Raw genomic sequence first — 20,533 nt, forward strand, 5'->3', positions numbered from 1 at the left:
CTTATGCTCAAATAAATTTGTTAGTCTCTAAGGTGCCACAAGTCCTCCTTTTCTTTTTCCTGTTTGACTTACAGGATTACAGAGGTCTACAATGCAAACATGCAATATAACTTCATACCATGGGATACAGACATTATGAGTAAGATTAATACGTGCAGCATCCTACAAGCATTCCATAAAGTCTAAATACATTCTGATAACATTAATATCTATTTTTAATTATACTAACCCACGGATGAGCCAGACTGATTTCCAACTATGCATTTGTCAGTGTTCAGTGAGGCCTGGGGCCTTGGTATGAGCTGGCACGTGGTCTGCCAGCAGCACAGGGGTAATCGGAGCTAATAATATCAACAGCAAGGGCGGGGGTAATGTTTAGAAACCAGTGTTGTCAAATTTCATAACTGTGTCACCAGACTCACAGTATTTGGTCTGGTACTTAACGCCCCAGCACCCGGGGATTACTTTTTTAAAGGGAAACTGCAATTCTCATGTCCACTTGGTTCCATAGAAAAGCTTGAACTCTAAAGGCTTAAAAAAGAGAGGTCAAATAAGTACTCAGCATTTAAAAAAAAAATCTCATTATTTTCAAACCGGTTCGAGGATCTGGGGGCCTGACTCATGGTTTTTGAACCCTAGCCAGTAACAATACTGGAAATCTTACAACTGGAAGCACTGAGCCTTCTCTACAGAAAATTAGCATGCCAACCAATTGCATCCAATGAAGTGAGCTGTAGCTCACGAAAGCTTATGCTCAAATAAATTTGTTAGTCTCTAAGGTGCCACAAGTACTCCTTTTCTTTTTTGCGAATACAGACTAACACGGCTGCTACTCTGAAACCAATTGGATGTTGCCTTCCTGCCATTGTGTCTATGACAGCCAAGGCAAGCCAAGGAACTGATACAGTCACTAGTGACACAACATCTGCTTGCTTGTTCCTGGGAATTAATCTTTTTGTTACATGTGATTCTGAGATGGAATCTGTACACTCCCCAGACTAACAGATTCCCCTGGATCCAGTTTATCTCCTCTTCTTGCTGTCCTGACTGGGTGCGGTTATATGAATAGAGTCGCCGTGCTCAGGATGGCTGCAGTCCCATTAGGTAACTCACATGCAGTGTGCAAAAGAAAGGGCAACCCTGGGGCGTTACATTTTGCCCTGAGCAGGTGACACAGCTACCTAAGAATAAAAGAATAAATGGACACAAATCAGATGTCAAGAATTATAGCATTCAAAAACCAGTCGGAGAACACTTCAATCTCTTTGGTCACTCAATTACAGACCTAAAAGTGGCAATTCTTCAACAAAAAAACTTCAAAAACAGAGACTGCTGAATTGGAATTCATTTGCAAACTGGATACAATTAACTTAGGCTTGAATAAAGACTGGGAGTGGATGGGTCATTACACAAAGAAAAACTATTTCCCCATGTTTATTCTTCCCCCCCCCACACACACACACACACTGTTCCTCAGACGATCTTGTCAACTGCTGGAAATTTGATTATCACTACAAAAATCCTCCCCCCCTCCCCGGCTCTCCTGCTGGTAATAGCTCATCTTAAGTGATCACTCTCCTTACAGTTTCAGAGTAGCAGCCATGTTAGTCTGTATTCGCAAAAAGAAAAGGAGTACTTGTGGCACCTTAGAGACTAACAAATTTATCATGAAAGCTTATGCTCAAATGAATTTGTTAGTCTCTAAGGTACCACAAGTACCCCTTTTCTCCTTACAATGTGTATGGTAATAGCCATTGTTTCATGTTCTCTATGTATATAAATCCCCCCACTGTAGTTTCCACTGAATGCATCCGATGAAGTGAGCTGTAGTCACGAAAGCTTATGCTCAAATAAATTTGTTAGTCTCTAAGGTGCCACGAATACTCCTTTTCTTTTTGCGAATACAAACTAACACGGCTGCTACTCTGAAAGCTACCTAAGAGTCACAGTTATCATCCTGGTTTCCCCTGTGCCATACTGGCTCAGTGGTGTTGTCCTGCACGGAGGGAGAAGACAACAGAGCTTCATTGCCCCTCTCTGTATGCTTCCTGCTAGCCTTCAAGAGTGATGTCCTCACCTATTGCCCATACAGATCAGTGATGGCATGAGGCCATGCAGGGGAATGAAAGGAGGGCTGAGGGCACTTTACTGCCTCCTTATTCCGCTGGGTAGGGCAGGAGAAATCTTGTCCAGATAGTGATTAGAAACTAGCACTATGTAACTGATTGCCTTTTGGGATCCACCAATGGGTAATCTGTAATAGATTACTTCAGGTAATGATCCTGATAACAGCCACATCCTGGCTATTTGACCCCAGACGCTCAGTGACTAATGTAAACCTGACATGTACTTTTCTTTCCATTTTTCTTGATGTTGTCATTCTGTTGAGCTGCTTCCAGTATCCTCTCCTTGTTTCCTTCTGATGTTTGTCAATAATCGATCGATCGATCCATCGATCTAAGCATTATAAATCCACAAAACCAGCTAGGAGGGATCTGAATGAATAAGTTTGGCCTTTCTTTAATAAGAAGTCCTAGTTATCATTGAATCATTCCACCCTCTCGTCTCAGCCCAGAGCCCGTTGTAAAATGGAGGCTTCTGGGAAGCACAGCCAGGCCTTCCCTTTCATGTTCCATCAGTACAAAGAGGCTCCTGATGGGGCTTCAGAATGCTCAGTGCAGCAGAAGTGTCTGCTTTCAGGGAGCCTGACATCCGCTTAGCGGGGTCAACATTCCTCTGGGCTCCCCCTGCATGGATATGAAAGGTTGGACTGGGGGAACAAGCCACTTGGAAACCATCTTTTCTTGTTCTGTAGCCCATCTGCTTGGGGAGCTGATTGACAGCCTGAGGGAGAGGGGCCATAGTCTAAGGTAATTGTCTCAGGCCTTTACTCAAACATGGCTGTAGAAAGAGCCAGTGCCCACAGCCCGGGGAAGAAAGGGAGTCTTTGTGCGGTCTGACACAGTAAATGCCACTTCTGTCATGATTTAGACTTGTTGGGGTCAGTTTTTAACAACGTGGGATGCTCCGAAACCAGTCTCTTCCTCTTTGCTTTATCTCCAGTGACTTCTCTTCCTTCTTTATTTCTGCTTCATCAATGGGAATTGCTTCAGTTAGGTTTCAGTTCCCTTTCAAATGGTCTTAGTCTAAAGAAAAAAGGGAAGGAAATCCACTCTGTTGAATAAGATCTTTTTCTGGGGTTGTTGGTTTGTTTTCTTTTTTCTTCTTCTTCTCTTCCTCGCCTCTCATTTGTTACAAAGAATAGCTCTTAGTATTCCCTGAGAAACTACAGCATTTGCATATTAATTTAATTGTGTGTGTTCATGCAAAACTCTTCAACTCACAGCAAACTAGCCACAGTTATTAAAATTAATTTGCAAAGGAAGGGAGCTATTGTTTTCCAAAATAGGAGGTGTCAAGCCATGCGCTCTTCCACATGCTAACTGCAGCCTCTTAGCAGTCTGTTGTGTGCATTGGCCATGGGGAGTCTCGGTGTGAACAAGTCAAATTCCTGTGGAAAAAGTAGGGAGCGGTGAAACTTGTAATTGAAGTGTTTGATTTGTGGAAAGGCTGAATTACTGTTGTAGGGATCTATCTCGGTGGTGGTCAATCTTGTCCATATCAGGTCTGCACATCATTCAGTCAGGGCCCCTCTTTATTTAGCAATATGGGAAGGCCAGGGTGGCCCTGAGCCCCAGTTCAGAAATTATTCTCTATCTAGCATAGGGTTTTGTTATAGTGCATATCCTGATTAGATAGATGGGCAAAACAGGGGGCGGCTCCCCAGTGGATTTTATGAAATTTTCTGCTCATCTCCCTTCTCCGGTCATAGCAGCTCTGCTTGGGATAGTTTTGTGTGTGTGTGTGTGGTGGGAAAGAGGTACACATATCATTTGGTCACTGTGGAAATGCTTTATGAAAGAAGAAGGTCATGCAGCATTTCTTAAAGGTGGTCAGACTCCGGAGTAGTCGAACATCCTCTGGAACTTTGTTCCACCGCTGGACTCGCCGTGTATAGCTTACTCACTAAGTGTGCTTTATTGTCCGCCCTGTGTGGGTATTCATATGACTCTCACTACTCTAGCATTTGTCCAGTCTACAATCATTTAATGGATTTTATCCTCACAACACCCCTGTGATATAGGAAACTATTATTTGCATCTAACTGTTGAGGAGGTAAAAAGAAAAGGAGTACTTGTGGCACCTTAGAGACTAACAAATTTATTAGAGCATAAGCTTTCGTGAGCTACAGCTCACTTCATCGGATGCATTTGGTGGAAAAAGCAGAGGAGAGATTTATATACACACACACAGAGAACATGAAACAATGGGTTTATCATACACACTGTAAGGAGAGTGATCACTTAAGATAAGCCATCACCAGCAGCAGGGGGGGGAAAGGAGGAAAACCTTTCATGGTGACAAGCAAGGTAGGCTAATTCCAGCAGTTAACAAGAATATCAGAGGAACAGTGGGGGGTGGGGTGGGAGGGAGAAATACCATGGGGAAATAGTTTTACTTTGTGTAATGACTCATCCATTCCCAGTCTCTATTCAAGCCTAAGTTAATTGTATCCAGTTTGCAAATTAATTCCAATTCAGCAGTCTCTCGTTGGAGTCTGTTTTTGAAGCTTTTTTGTTGAAGTTTAGCCACTCTTAGGTCTGTGATCGAGTGACCAGAGAGATTGAAGTGTTCTCCAATTGGTTTTTGAATGTTATAATTCTTGACGTCTGATTTGTGTCCATTCATTCTTTTACGTAGAGACTGTCCAGTTTGGCCAATGTACATGGCAGAGGGGCATTGCTGGCACATGATGACATATATCACATTGGTAGATGCGCAGGTGAACGAACCTCTGATAGTGTGGCTGATGTGATTAGGCCCTATGATGGTATCCCCCGAATAGATATGTGGACAGAGTTGGCAACGGGCTTTGTTGCAAGGATAGGTTCCTGGGTTAGTGGTTCTGTTGTGTGGTGTGTGGTTGCTGGTGAGTATTTGCTTCAGGTTGGGGGGCTGTCTGTAAGCAAGGACTGGCCTGTCTCCCAAGATCTGAGAGAGCGATGGCTCGTCCTTCAGGATAGGTTGTAGATCCTTGATGATGCGTTGGAGAGGTTTTAGTTGGGGGCTGAAGGTGATGGCTAGTGGCGTTCTGTTGTTTTCTTTGTTGGGCCTGTCCTGTAGTAGGTGACTTCTGGGTACTCTTCTGGCTCTGTCAATCTGTTTCTTCACTTCAGCAGGTGGGTATTGTAGTTGTAGGAATGCATGATAGAGATCTTGTAGGTGTTTGTCTCTGTCTGAGGGGTTGGAGCAAATGCGGTTATATCGTAGCGTTCCCGTAACCCACTCAGCAATATTGTTAATCTATCCAACTATACTCTTAGCCCAGCGGAAGAATCTGTCCTATCTCGGGGCCTCTCCTTTTGCCCCTCCACCCCCACGAACATGATACAGTTCTGTGGTGACCTAGAATCCTATTTTCGACGTCTCAGACTCAAGGAATATTTCCAACACACCTCTGACCAACATATTAACCCACATAGCCAGCTTATCTTAAGTGATCACTCTCCTTACAGTGTGTATGATAAACCCATTGTTTCATGTTCTCTGTGTGTGTGTATATAAATCTCTCCTCTGCTTTTTCCACCAAATGCATCCGATGAAGTGAGCTGTAGCTCACGAAAGCTTATGCTCTAATAAATTTGTTAATCTCTAAGGTGCCACAAGTACTCCTTTTCTTTTTGCGAATACAGACTAACACGGCTGCTACTCTGAAACCTGTTGAGGAGGTGAATCACAAAGTAAATTAAAAGCGGCAAAGAGATCCTGATCCAGACTAACACTAGCACCTCTGATACTTGAAAGTAAATTAATTGACTTGACCAATGTTACATAAGAAGTCTGTGACAAAAAAAGGAATTGGACCCAACTCTCTTGTGTGCGCCAAACCAGTGCCCTATCCACTAAACCAAGCTTCCCACCCCGCCTCCTTTTCTGCTTTGTCCTGGGATCTGTGACTGCTGTATTGTCCCCGAGGAACACAGTTGTCTTGGCACTGCATGCATGGAGAGGTAGTTCACGAATGGAGATAGAGATCTAGTCTCTTCTCTACAGACCCGCAACTCCCATGTTATCAGGTATTACTACCGCTGTGCACAGAGAGGAGAATAGACCCATATGGTATGTATTTAATATACCAGAATCTCCAAAACGTGTATGTGACTCCCATTCAATTGTGTGGCAAGGGAATGATAAATCCATCTATGTACTTATAGTGATGATAACACACGAGAAAAAAGATGTGAGGACAGTGGAACAAAATGTTTATTTTATATCGACATGTCTTTCTTCTGTCACTTTTAGGGTGTATTGTATACGGGCTAGTCAGGAGTTTTTTGCTCACACATTTTTCATTAAGAAATGCTTATTTATCAAAATCAAAACTGTCCACAAAACAGATTTGGATTCAACAAATCTCTTATCTCAAAAAAAAAAAATTGGAAAAAGCCCCTTGACAATTGTGAATGTTTTGGTTCAACAATTTTGAAACAAAAATTTCCAATTTGAAATGACTTTTTATTTTGAAAATTAAGTTGATTACACTAAAAAGAGACGAACAGCAGAGGAAAAAGGTCTAAATGGAAATGAAGCATTTTGAAATGATCAGAGTGAAAGATGTCTATTGACCGTGTGTGTTTCAGGATTTGGCTGGTTGGTTGGTTCACAATTTTTGGAGATTTTGACTAAGTCACAATTTGAAGTGGGAAAAAATTTCAACCCCTGAAAAATATTCAAAGGGTGGGAAAACGATTTCCTCCCCAGCTCCTTATACGATGCATTATCAGTAGAGAGGTTTCAGAGTAGCAGCCGTGTTAGTTAGGACTAACACGGCTGCTACTCTGAAACCTGTCATTATGCAAGGCACTGAATTTAGCCGTATAGAGTGGAAATCTATCAACTTCATGAAAAAACTCGTACAGATACAGACAGACATCATCTTCCTCTCCAAATGCAAACAGATGGACATCATACGGAAAGGACTGAAGGTAAAAAATCCATTACAATCTACATACCACACAGACTATGCTGACAGCTTGTGCCACACACTCGCAAAGAAAAAATTTGTTAGTCTCTAAGGTGCCACAAGTACTCCTTTTCTTTTTATTATCAGTAGACTGGCTCTTCTCATTCTCCCATGCTGCCAACAGACGTCTGTGTGGTAGCAATGGTTTGCATATGTTGTGCCACACTGAGAAATGAGCCTCGGCTGTGTCCTCCAGTCTCTATGCCGCGCTTACAGGAGAAGATCCCCTGGAGTGGGGAATGGTCATTTCTTGGCACTGCCTCTTGACCTCATTGCTGGGTAGCGTGACCCTTCACCTAGCTTCTCCAGCTGGGAATATGATACTGAAATGAATGCGTCCAGCATTTTGTTCTATGTGCTGCTAGCAGAAAGTAAATCCGGGCGCTTACAGAGGCAGGCTTCATGCATTTTTATTAGGAGAGCTCTAATAGCTCATGCACTGGACTCCAGTGCCAGCAGAACTAGGGCACACCCATTGTAATATCATGGTGATCTTAAAGGGAAACCCATTGCGTAGTATAAACTATCAGAGAAGAAGGATGGTCCTGAAGCTAAGGCACTATAAAAGGGACCCAGGAAACCTGCTTTCAGTGCTCACCTCTGCCAAAGCCTTCCCCTATGTGCCTGCAAGGGCCAGGGGGGGAAGATATCAGCGAAAGGAGGACACTCAGGCCTAAGAATAGTAAATTACGCTTTACTGAAGGAAGGAAGAAAGAACTTACCCTCCAATCCGCGCGAGGAGCCCCTGGGACGCGTGGAGGGGCTGCAGGGGACTCTGGCCGTTCAGGACAGCTGACCAAGCAGGACTCCACCGGGGGGGGGGTCCCCTGCAGCACTATATTCTCCGCGCTTATCTCGGGGTTACATGGGGTCAACAGCTGGCTACATTCTTATATGTACGATTTATGCTTATTACATAAACTGACTTGTTTACAGGCAAAAATATGCTGAGCTAGGCTACAATATCTTTTGGCAGGGTCTGTCGGACAAAGTTCATTGAAACTGCCTGCATCCTCCACTTACATCCAGTCACATACTCAGTCCACCACTTAGCTCCTCGCAAATCTTCTGCAACCTTGCCCCTATACCCTATGACCTTGGGTGAGTAACTTAATTTCTCAGTGCCTTGGTTCCCCATCTGTAAAATGGGATAATGATGTTTTCTTTCTCCTACCCTTTGTCTGCCATGTCCATTGACCCTGTAAGCTCTGCAGGGCAGGGACTATCTTGTAGTGTCTACACAGCGTGACACAATGGGACCCAAATTTTGGTTGGCCTTTCTAGGCACAATTCATATATATGGGAGGAAATATTTCAGCATGAGTTGCGAGTTTTCACTGTCTAACTCCTACTGATGTTATAATCTCTGATCTGGAACAGCAATGAGAAAATATTTTATAGATAATGTAAAATGCCTTCACAGTACCCTTTTATTATGAATGTAACCTTAGAGAAAAATGATGAATAGGAATCCTGTAGCATTTCCATATGAATTTAATACTTTACAAATTTCAGCTTTTTTTAAAAGAAAGTTTGTACCTTCATGATATAATTTTCAAAATGTAAAACAAATAACTTTTAGAGACTGAGCTGACACAATAGAAGTCAGTAGGTCCTTTACTATTCAAAAGCTACACAAATGAGTCTGAAACCTTCTCAAGGGTTTATACTGGCAGAGTCAATTAAAAATATATATGCACACCCACACATTGCCTCTCCTGTACTCAGCAATGGCAAAGGGAGTCCTCGACTATTTGAAAGTTCTATACGTAATACCAGACCTAGGTCAAGTGACGTCCAGTGATTAAAGTGTATTACCAGAACTGTAACTGGCACAGTGTATACAAAGTAATCTAACTTCAGCCCATGCACAGAACCATAATACACAGTGTATTTGCCACATTGCTTTTCCAACATTTTCTCCTGTCACTGATAAGAGAAATGTCAGCATGACCTTGGGGAGCTAATAACTGCTCATTGATTTGGTTTTCAGGCTTCCATAGTATTTTGCCGACTGTGTCACATTTGTTAAGGTGAGAGATGCAAAAGTGAAGCTTGTTTCTTAAGTTTTTGGCCAGTGGCTTAGACAAGATCTTTGAGGAATATAGAGTATGTATTAACAGAGGCTATGCCTTCTTGTGTGACCTTGGACACGTCATTTCTTGTCTGTGTCCTAGCTGTAAAATTAGGATGACAAAATTTCCTTTCTCCCATCCTTTGTCCATCTTGCTCATTTAGATTGTAACCTCTATGGGGTTGGGAATGTCTCCTATTATATGTATGTACAGCCCCTAGCACTATGGAACCCTGATCTTCTTTGAGGCCTCTGGGTGCTAATGTAATGTAATAACACATCTGCCATATGAACAAAGGAACAAAAAGAGATGGGTTCAGTACAACATGATGTTTAGGGTCACGGCTTGGGGTCTTTCAAAATACACAGAACATTTGGCTTCAGCCCTTAGCCTAGACTCTTACTTCACTTAGAGGTTCTAACCCTAGGAGCTGCTGGGAACTCAGCACTTTTGAAAAGCAGGTCACTTATTTAAGTGTCTAAATGTGGATTTAGGAGCCTGGGTTTAGGCTTCCCTTTTTGAAACTCTTCCTGTATGTTTCAGAGTAGCAGCCGTGTTAGTCTGTATTCGCAAAAAGAAAAGGAGTACTTGTGGCACCTTAGAGACTAACAAATTTATTAGAGCATAAGCTTTCGATGAAGTGAGCTGTAGCTCACGAAAGCTTATGCTCTAATAAATTTGTTAGTCTCTAAGGTGCCACAAGTACTCCTTTTCTTCCTGTATGTGTAACTGTGTCCACCCCACACAGGAATGGAAGGGGTTAATGGAGGCCAGATGGGCCAATTAACCTAGCCAATGGGAGGGTGAGAAGAAAGCCCTAATTAGAGGAACAGGCTCACCTGGGCAGGAACAGGAAAAGCCTATTCAAAGCCGGATGGCTGCCTGCAGACAGGAGTGGCTGTTGCTGAAATGAGGTAGTCACTCCCTGGGAAGAGAGAGGGATGTTTAAGGACTACTGCTGCAGGGAAGCCAGTTGCAGTCACACCCTGCCTGGAGGGAGTTGGGAAGCTAGCAAACCCACTGAGGGAGGAAGTCAGTGGTGTAGAAAGAAGCCCAGGGAAACAGTAGCAAGAAGTAGGGCCGTAAAGAGACTCTGGCTGCTTGTTCTAGGGTCCCTGAGCTGGAACCCAGTGTAGAGGGTGGGCCTAGGTTCCCCTGCCAGCCATTGGGGAGTGACAAAAGGCATTGGAGATGCCAGCCAGGCAGCTGGTCTGGAGAGACTGAATTCTCTGAAAGGGGAGGACTTTAGTGAGCCAAGCCACGAAGAGGAGACTGCAGAGCGAAAGTGGTTGGGGGAAGACACTGCTGGAGGGAGAGTGTAAGCTGGCAGAGCACATCCCCAGGACAGCCAGCAGGAGGCGGTGAGTGTAACCTGTGACAGTAACCCTTTGGTCAGTGTATGTTACAAATCTGACTGATCTCTTAAATATCCATGAGGCAGTTGGTGAATAATATTGAACAATATTCAACACATTTATAGATTTCAGAGTAGCAGCCGTGTTAGTCTCTATTTGCAAAAAGAAAAGGAGTACTTGTGGCACCTTAGAGACTAACAAATTTATTAGAGCATAAGCTTTCGTGAGCTACAGCTCACGAAATGCATCCGATGAAGCGAGCTGTAGCTCACGAAAGCTTATGCTCAAATAAATTTGTTAGTCTCTAAGGTGCCACAAGTACTCTTTCTTTTTGCGAACACATTTATAGAATCCCCTGAGCTTTCATGGACAGAAAAAAGGTGATTTTCCTATTGATAAGTGTACAGATGGGGCAACCGCTTCCATAGTCTTCTTTAAAGTGATTTTTAAATTGTGTGAGTGATTGTTCTCTGCTTGGCCTCTGAGGAAAAGGCTCAGCAATGACTCTGAGCATGAATTGCTATGATCAGACAGGACTGTGTTGTACAAGGAACAGGTGCCCCTGGGGAAGTTTGAAAGAGCTTGTTAACCATATCCTTCACTGTAATACATGCTTATTCCTTTACTTGATTATTCATTACAAGCACCATAATAATGTAGCATATGAATTTGGGGGTTCCTTTTGTTACAAGAAAAATAACTTTTTAAATCCTTTAACTGTGGACTTTAGTGCACCATTTTTAAACTGTACGTTAAAAGACATTGTTCAAAACGGCAGGCTTAATTCCCACCCACCCCTTTCTGTATTTACTTCAGGATTTGTCTGATATGTTATTTTGCAATGGTCTATGCCTCTTTTATTCTGCATGTCTAGAAAAAAAATAAGCTTTTATAGGTTACTTTGTAGTGTGATTATTTTAACACTTCAGGTTCCTGGACAAGTTGATTGTATTAACTATTTAAGTGCTTTGAGGACTTCCAACTAGCATTCAGCATAAAGGCATTCACGTGACCCTTAGAATATATGGAGAACGCTATTGCATATGTCCCGCATATTCACCGCCTCCTTCTCCTCAGCTGTAACTGGGGCCTTACAGTATATAGGACAATGTATGTGAAGACTGCCAATATCCTGAATGAATGGATGAAGTTCCTTCTTACTGAGGTAGGTACTATAATGCCTTTGGGGCATATTGTATTAGGAATCAGAGTAGCAGCCGTGTTAGTCTGTATTCACAAAAAGTAAAGGAGGACTTGTGCCACCAAATAAATTTTAGTCTCTAAGGTGTCACAAGTCCTCCTTTACTTTTTGTATTAGTCATGTGAGTGTTACATACCATTGTGAAGTTGTATGGAACTTCTTTAGCAGAAAGACCGCATTAAGACAATCCCTGGAAGGCATGAGGCAATTTAAAGGTATTTTTGGAACAATAGTTATGAAGCAGATTTCCTAGGAATACTTTGAGGTGAAGGGAAGGCAAATTCTTTCCTTGGATCCCACCATTTTGAAGCTACACAAAAGGTATTCCTTCCTTTTTTTACACAAAAAGTACACTTCCAGGTGTACTAATTATGGGGAAACTCCAGATGAAAGACTCCTGATCTGTATAAAATGGTGGTCTAAGCTTTCGTGAAAGTGTTCTGGTTCTGAGCTGAAGCTGTGATGAACTGATAACCACCAGGAGTCACTTGGGGTGAGGGTTTGAATCCGTGTTAGGGTTAGGAGCTAAATCTGGTAAGCCTAGTGGCATACTTGTAGGCTCTCATAATTTTTAATGTTTTCTCTGTAGTACTTTGAACCTTACAGAATAAAGTCACCTAGAAAGAGCTGTGTGGTAGCTATCTGTAGCAAACTCTGTTGTCAGTCTCTGAAGAGAAAGCAAGTCTGTCGAGGCAGTCTGTTTTTGCTGGGAAATACACGGTGAAGGGAAGGTAGCAGGAGTGCTCCCTAAAGGTGTGTCTGGGGGCCACCAGTACCTCTGACTTCCCCCCACACACTCCTCTCCGCCCCCTCCCTCCCATGTCGCTTGCCCTTACAGCCTGTAAAAAGTGGGAGGGCCATGGCCACTTAATGTGCCCTTCCCCATTCCAGTGCCCTTGCAAGAAAGTCTGCAGTCTGGATATATACTGGTCAGAAGGGAGTGAGACACAGGTCACTGCCCAAGAGAGGTGGCAGCTGGAAGTCTGAGGGTGGGTTCCCTGGCTGCATCATGGATCATTGTTGTGTGTGGCCTCCTAACGCTTTCTTACATACGGCACTTGGGTAATTTTAAATTTTAAAACTCACTCTAATTGTAATTTCACTATAAAATGTGTGGCTGGGCTTGTCAAAGGAGACTAAGGAAGTTAGATGCCCACATTACATTTCAATGGGAGTTGAGTGCCTAATTCCTTTAGGCCTCTTTGCAAACCCCAGCTATTTCTTTTGGTTGTGTGGCTAGTTATAACAACTTTCTTGCTGTGTAACACTTAGAACGTTCCAAGCAAAAAGCCAGTCACTTACCAGAAATCAGATGTGAGCTTGCAAAGTGATACGGCTTCAGAAGCAGCCAGTGCGATGTTGGGCTGCACACAGACAAGCATTAATGTCATGGAAAAGAGCTCAGAGCCCCTCTCTGTGCAACTGCCCCCGGAGTATTGCATCCAACCAATTCTAGCCAGAGAGAGAGAGACACATGTGGGGGCTGGAGGGACTGGTTCACCAGGAAAGGATAAAAGAGGTGGCAGGTAATACTGAGCTTGGCCAAGTGATGTCCAAGAGGGTACCTGATGATAGCCTACAAGTATTAGAAGAATGAGGTTGAGTGCTTATGAAGTATGAGATACTGGGGTGTAAATGAAAGCAATGGGGAATCTCAGGAATTTTTCAGCAGTTGGTCTATAGACCTAGAAAATGTTCTTTAATGTACCAACTTCCTCTAAGGTTAACATGCATCTTCACACTATCTTCTATTGACATAATATATTTTTGATTCATTTTATTCCCCCAAAAGCATAGCGCATACCAAAAAAAAAAATCCTCTAAAGTACCCAGGGGCTCTCAAAATCCAGCTGTAAACACTTTCCAATCCAGAAAGGCTTAGTAGCCTGATCTCACATGCGTTGAAGTCCATGTCAGTACTTCACTTTGATGGACACTGTATCAGGCCAAAAGAATAAAATCTTCAAAAACACATTAAGATTTAGGGTCAAAGGCTCATTGATACTTAGGCCCAGGTTTGCAAAAGGGACTTAGGCACCTAATTGCCAGGTTACATGCCTACATCCAACATTTAGGTGCTCGTGGCACTCACAAACACTCTGCTCAGCTGTCACCTAACCCTGTAGGTGCCTAAACTCCCTCAGCACCTACATTTCTGTTGTAGAAGTTCTCTAGGGCCTTAAGTTTCTGTCTCTGGGCATGTGCACTGCTGCCTCACTCTAGACATCCAGACGCCTACACCCCAAAGTGATAAACTCGAGGACAATAGACATTCCCCTGCATCTCTTACCTGTGGAGCCCGAGCCAGTAGGGATGCTCAGAGCACACCTACCTGAGCAGGCCTCATTCAAGAGGTGGTGGTGATGGTGCCTCATGGCTTTTGTCCCAGTGGTTAGCACTACTTGAGCTGTGGGAAGCCCAGATTCAGTGCCCCACTCTGCCTATGGTGACAAAGGATTTGAACAGGGGTGTCCCACCTTGCAAGACAGTGCCCTAATCACTGATGTGGGCTCCCTCAATCTCCTGCTGGAGCTGTTCTAGTGGGGTTAAATAATTAGTCATCAAACTATTCCATGGAGGTGACTGCATCCTGAGTCACCCCCAGGAGTTTCCCAATAACCAGCTACGGAATCCTTCTCACTCCATCTGACTCAGTGACTCTCTTAGGTGCCTGTCTCTCCCCACACACTGTATAAGGAGCCTAGGTACCGAACCCAGGGTTTGTGAATTCCAGTGATTTTCTAGGTGCCCAAGTCCCGTTGTGAATCTGACTCTTTGGAGGTTAAGTCAAATTAATGGGATTTAGGGTCAGCTTTACAAAGGTATTTAGGCACCTAAAGATGCAGATGGGAACCTCGCTGTTTTTACAGATGGGAGTTAGTGGGATTTTCAAAAGCACCTAAACGCCTATCGGCATCATTAGATGCCTAAATGCCTTTGTAAAGCTATCCCCCTAAGTCACTTAGGCCCAGATCCTCTGAGGTCTTTAGGCCATTAACTCAATGGACGTTAGGTTCTAAAATATGTTTCAAGATTTGGTCTTTGGGCATTTTGAAAATTTTACCCGTAATGGCCTAATGGTTAGAACACACAACTCGAAGCTAAAAAGAATCCTGCTTAGCTTGCCCACAGCACCTCCCTCACACTATCTCCTTGTGCTGCTGGAAATTGGTTGAAAACAGAGGACTTTGTTACCCAGCAGATTCCAGCTATGCTGCCCACTGCAGAATTAAAACATACTGAAAATCATATTTAGTCTGCCTTGCAGAAAGGAACTGTAATAAATTACTATAGCCTTTTACTTGCAGCAATTGCTTTAAAACAGAGTACATTATTGATATAGCTCTTGCAGACATGAAATCAAAATCATGATCCTTTGTCAATTTTTCTTTTTAATTAATATTTTCTACAAGGATGTGTGTGGGTTTGTTGTTTTTTTTTAAAACCTCTCTGATGGTTTGAAGGCAATTACCAAACACAATCGGAACATGATGTTAGGATCACTGGGTGAAGTTCTCTGACCTATGTTGTGCAAGAAGTCAGACTAGATCCCAATGCTCCCATCTGGCCTGAATATCTGAATCAATGTAAGACTAAATCAGGAGGACTGTGCAGTCCTGTGTAGAGTTTTGGAGCCAAATCAGTAGCTGGTGTAAACTGGTTTTGATGGTTACACCAGCTGAGGATCTGGCCCGTGGGCTTTAAAGCCAGAAGAAACCATTGTTAAAAACACAGCTCAACAGTGCATTCTGACCTCTGATGTAACACAGGCCATAGAATTTCACCCACTAGTTCCCCTTTCGAGCTCACTTACTTGTGGTTGAACTTGTCTGTGGAAGCTGGGGCGGGGGCGGGTTTGGGGGTCTGTGGAAGCTGGGGTGAGGGCAGGTTTGGGGGTCCATGGACCCCCACTCTTAAAATGAGGGCCATGCTCTCCCACTTTTTGCCGGCTCTAGGGGCAAGCGATTGAGGGAGGCAGTGGAGAGGAGCGAGCAGGGGCGGAGCCTTGGGGGAAGGAGTGGGGCCACAATTCAGGTGCCAGTGGGGGGGCCCCCACTTTTAGGGACCTTCTGGTGGGAGCCTGTCTGATCTCAAGGATTCTCAGGCTGTCACAGTGAACCTTACTGTGGTGGAGTGAACTGTCACATGGGGGGTGGTGGTGGGGTTGGGGACAAAAATCAAAAAGCCTGCTGACTCCAATTAACCAATCCTCTGAGACTGCTGGGAGCAGGTGTCTAGGGTCTATATAAGCCGACCCAGCTTGCTCCAGAGAGAAGAACAGGCAATGCCCAAGAAGGCTGAAAGAGTTCCAAGGGGAAAAGCTGCTCCAGAAAGGGACGGGAGGAGGGGCAGTCGCCTTGGCAAACGGGCACGGAGTCTGGGGAAACTTGGGACTTGCCTTGGAGTAATGGAAACATGAGGAGAAATGACAGACAGTGCTAGAATCCTAGATTATGCTTTTAGGCACAACCCCCCCCACAAAGGGCAGTGTGTAAGATACACCTCCCCAGCAGTCGCTGTGATCCAGGTACCATTCTGAGGCATGATTCCCTCCCTGCTGAACTCTTGCTCCAGGGAGGGGGTGTATTACTTTGGTGCTGGTATAGGCCAGCTGTATACTACACCTCCTGCACCAGCTCCATTGTACTGCCTGGAGGGGTGGGGCTGTTAAGGTTCTACCCACTCCCACTCCTCCTTGGGAGGAATAGTAGGTGCCCACATGCTCCTGGACCCAAGGTAGGGTACTCTACGCTGGAGGGGGAAATAAACAACTCTGTGGCAGTGAGCCATCAAGCCCAGGTCTACGGATGCTGGCTTGTTGGGCTCACACTATTGGGCTACAGATAGCCATGTAGACCTTCCTGCTCAGGCTGAGACCCACCCCCGCACTGGGTTTCAGAGCCTAAGTTCCAGCCTGAGGGAGAACATTTACACCACTATTTCTTTTTTTTTTAACTCCAGAACACAAGCCCAAATCTGTAGACCCTGGATCTGAGACTTCCTGCTGCAGGGAGGGGTTTTGCTGTGGTATTCTGTTGGTTTTTTTGTAGTGCACGTGCCCCCATGGGGCAAAGGAAAGTTTTTGTTCCCCTGTATGGACATGTGGCCCAAGTCACTATCCAGCCCAAATAAAAGAGAATAAAATAAGCCCATCCAGTCTGTGCTATTGAAAACTAACTAGTCCCATTTCCTGTGTGTGTGTGTGTGTGTGTGTGTGTGTGTGTGTTTGTACGGTGTGAGGAGGTGATTTGCTAGACAGCCAGATACTGTAGGAACCAGGCTCTGGTTTGAGACATAATCCCCAAGCGCATGTCTGCTGGGATAATTATAAATCTAGATGCTCAGTGTTGAAGCTATAACAATAGGGTGACCTGATGTCCTGATTTTATAGGGACAGTCATGATATTTGGGGCTTTTTCTTATATAGGTGTCTATTACTGTCCCCCTCGCCCCCAAATCCCCTGTCCCGATTTTTCACACTTGCTGTCTGGTCACCCTAAATAACTGATTTTTCTCACTGCTCCTTTTTCCTCCCCTGCCCTTCCCCAACTCTGTCACTCTCACGCCTGCCTTTCCCAAGCAGGAGCGATAAATCGTGTACGTTGGAATTCCATGAGGTCAGGGGTCACTCCTGGCTATAAATCCTTCCTGCTTGTTGGCTCAGCAGCAGCACTTGGCCTTGGTTTTAACAGCTGCCTGTGGAGGAGGGAAGGAACAGCCTGAAGATGGTCGGAGGCTGCTGGCCTTATTCAGAGCTGTGGTCTACGAGGACAATTTGCCAAAGGAGTTTGTTCGATGGTGTGATTAGTGCGGCAACTCAGAGCCCCGGCAGAAGACGGGAATGTTCAAACCAGCCACGTGACCCAGACTACCCTCATGCCAGTCCGAGCTGGGTTAAAAATGTCCATTAGAAGAAAAATTTAATGGAAAACTTGGTTGTCAACAAAATAAAAACATTCATGGAGAGTGACTGCTTTCATATTACTTATTACTGTAGCATCAGCAAGCCCTAGACATGGATCCTGGACCCCCAACATTTTGGGTTTTTTTCCTTTTTCAAGAAAGTAAAAATTTTCCACTGAATTTTTTTCTTAAAAATTTTTCCATGGGACAAAAATCCCATTTACCAAGCCACTCTCCTGCCCACCCAAAGTGTTAAAAAATCATAAGTCAGGCTCCAGAGATCACAAGGTTGGATTAAAAATCATAAAATCTTAAAAAAAAAAAAAAAAAAAAAGTTGGGGACTTTTTATTTGCCTTCTGCTTTCTGAGCCTTTAGGCGCTCACGTTTTCAAGCTTTTCTTTGTAGCCACAAAGGCTAGCGACTTACTTTGCCTGTTTCAGTGAAAGCTGAGATCTCACATTCACAGGACTCCCTTAGCTGAGGCTTTAAAAAAAAAAGACTCTCAATAAAATTGCAAGAGCTGGCAACCCTGCATCTAGGGGTCTGCCTATGCTTCGAGCTGGGGGTATAATTACCAGAGGTGAAGACTACATATCCACACTAGCTCTGATGCAGCTAGCACACTAAAAATAGAGTGCAACAGCCCTGGCATGAATTGTGGGAGGGGCTAGCTCCCCCAAGTACATGCCCACTGTCTTGGACGGGCATGTACTCAGGGTGGTTAGTCCCCCTTGCCGCTCATGTTGCTGTGACTACTCTATTTTTAGCATGCTAGTTCAATCAGAGCTGGGAATTACACCTGTCTTGAAGTGCAGGCTTATCACAACTCAAGTTTGTGTGTAGTGTTCACCAGAGCAGGAGCTTGCATGTAGTGTTCCGTGATGCCCGTTTTCCCCATGCACCAGGGATGCTGGCTGCTGCATGGGGTCCTAGAGCCCTGCCTCTGGCTACTCCATACCCATCCCTGCTCCTTTCAGGTGACTTGGGGGAGAATCTTGGAAGTAGTCCTCATGCTCCCCCCAAGCAAAGGGGCTGCCATTCTATTTGGCTCTTAAGTGGATGGGGGAGGCTCCTTACTGCCTCCTCAGTCTTCCTATAACACACTACTTGACACAGCAACCATGATCCTGCCCTTAACAAACTATTAAAGCACAGTTGTAAGCCGAGTTAGCTTCCTCTCGTGACTTGGCCTCCATCCTGACCTCAGGGGCTGGGAGGATAACTCCTCTCCTGTGACCATCCTTGGCCTTTACAAAAGCAGTCCTGTGGCTTGGCAGTGAGATGTGGATGCAGATCTGCTAAGCCCTGGATTTAGGCCCCCTCCTCCATTTATTTCAAGCCAGCCACAGCTCAGAGGTAGCTGATGAAACAGATAGCATCTGCAGAAGTTTTTTGAGTGTTCTGTTCTTTCCCCTTCCTTGTGGTAAATGGTATTAGTTTGCACAGGCCATTAGCCTCGTGCCACTTGCGAAGGCAATGAGGTTTTGCTAACATCCGGGGCACAACACGTTTGCATTAACAGCCGAAACAATAAGGTTTATTGTGGCAGGTTGTCAAGCAAATTTTAGCTTGGTGATGTGTGCTGAGGGTGCTTGTGATGACATTAGATTAAACTGGTGCCCAGTCACTGGAGAGAGCTGTAATGATCCATGAAATAAAATAAAATATATTAAAAAAAAAAAACAACCCACCCCCAACCCTGCCTGTCCTGTGCTGAGAGAATACAAAACTCTGCTGGGCAGTAAAAGATGGTCTGTGCTGTTTGTGCCTGCATCTTTCTGGTTAGACAGAACTTCTCCAAGGCCAGAATTTTGCTTGTGCTTGAGTGAGCGCAAGAGATTTTGGGACCTCTCTTGGTTCTATTTACTTATCTTCCTCTAAGGCAGTTATCTGCCTCAACACCAGTGTTAATGAGGCACAGAGCTCTGTATCGCACTCATGCACACCCTCCATCCACTATTAAGAAAAGCAAATATTTCTAAAGAACAAATGTTATCTCTGATTTCTACTGCAAGTCTTATGGGGCCAGATCCTCGGCAAGTTTGTGCACAGTCAGTCTGTCTTCCATTATACAGTAGAACAACAGTTACAAGTTCCAAGGGAATAGAGGTTGTTTGTAATTCTGAAATGTTCGTAACTGAACAAAACATTATGGTTCTTTCAAAAGTTTACAACTGAACACTGACTTAATACAGCTTTAAAGCTGCTTTTAAGCATCTTAATTTAAGTGAAACAAGCACAGTTTCCTTACCTTGTTGGATCTTTTTTTAAACTTTCCCTTTATATTTTTTTAAGCAGTTTACATTTAACATGCTACTGTAATATATTTTTTGTTTGTTTGGGTTTTTTTTTTTTTTCCTTCTACTGCTGTCTGAATACTTCTGGTTCCAAATGAGATGTCTGGTTGGCTGGTCAGCTCATAACTCTTGAGGTTTTACTGTAGTTAGTTACATCAGATACTGCAAAGACTTAAACTTAAAGACATGCTTAATTTTATACTCATGAGTCACCCCACTGAAGTTAAACTTGTGTGTATCATGGCCTATATTTCTCCCTTGCTCAACATTCTTTTAAACATGAACAAGACATCAGAAAATCCTTTTTAAAAGGATTCCTAGGAAAATCAAGACATACTATTTGAAGGGTGCTCTCTCAGAAGCTTCTTTATTCTTAAATGGGTCAATTTAAAATCAACTTTATAGAGTTCCTTTAAGGGGTGTTGTGTATTTATGCAAAGTTCATTCTATTTTAATAATTCTAGTTCATTTGCACTTTGTTTTCTGTTAAAGTTCAGGTAAAAAACCTAGTCACTCGGGGAAGGAATTATAATTTTTGGGGGAAGAGCATCATCGAGAAAAGAGATTTATTTGCCTGCTACCTCCTGTCCTGCCTCTTTAAACCTGTCTGGTAGTA

The sequence above is a fragment of the Dermochelys coriacea genome, chromosome 4 (assembly GCF_009764565.3).
Source record: "Dermochelys coriacea isolate rDerCor1 chromosome 4, rDerCor1.pri.v4, whole genome shotgun sequence".
Lineage (NCBI taxonomy): Eukaryota > Metazoa > Chordata > Testudines > Dermochelyidae > Dermochelys > Dermochelys coriacea.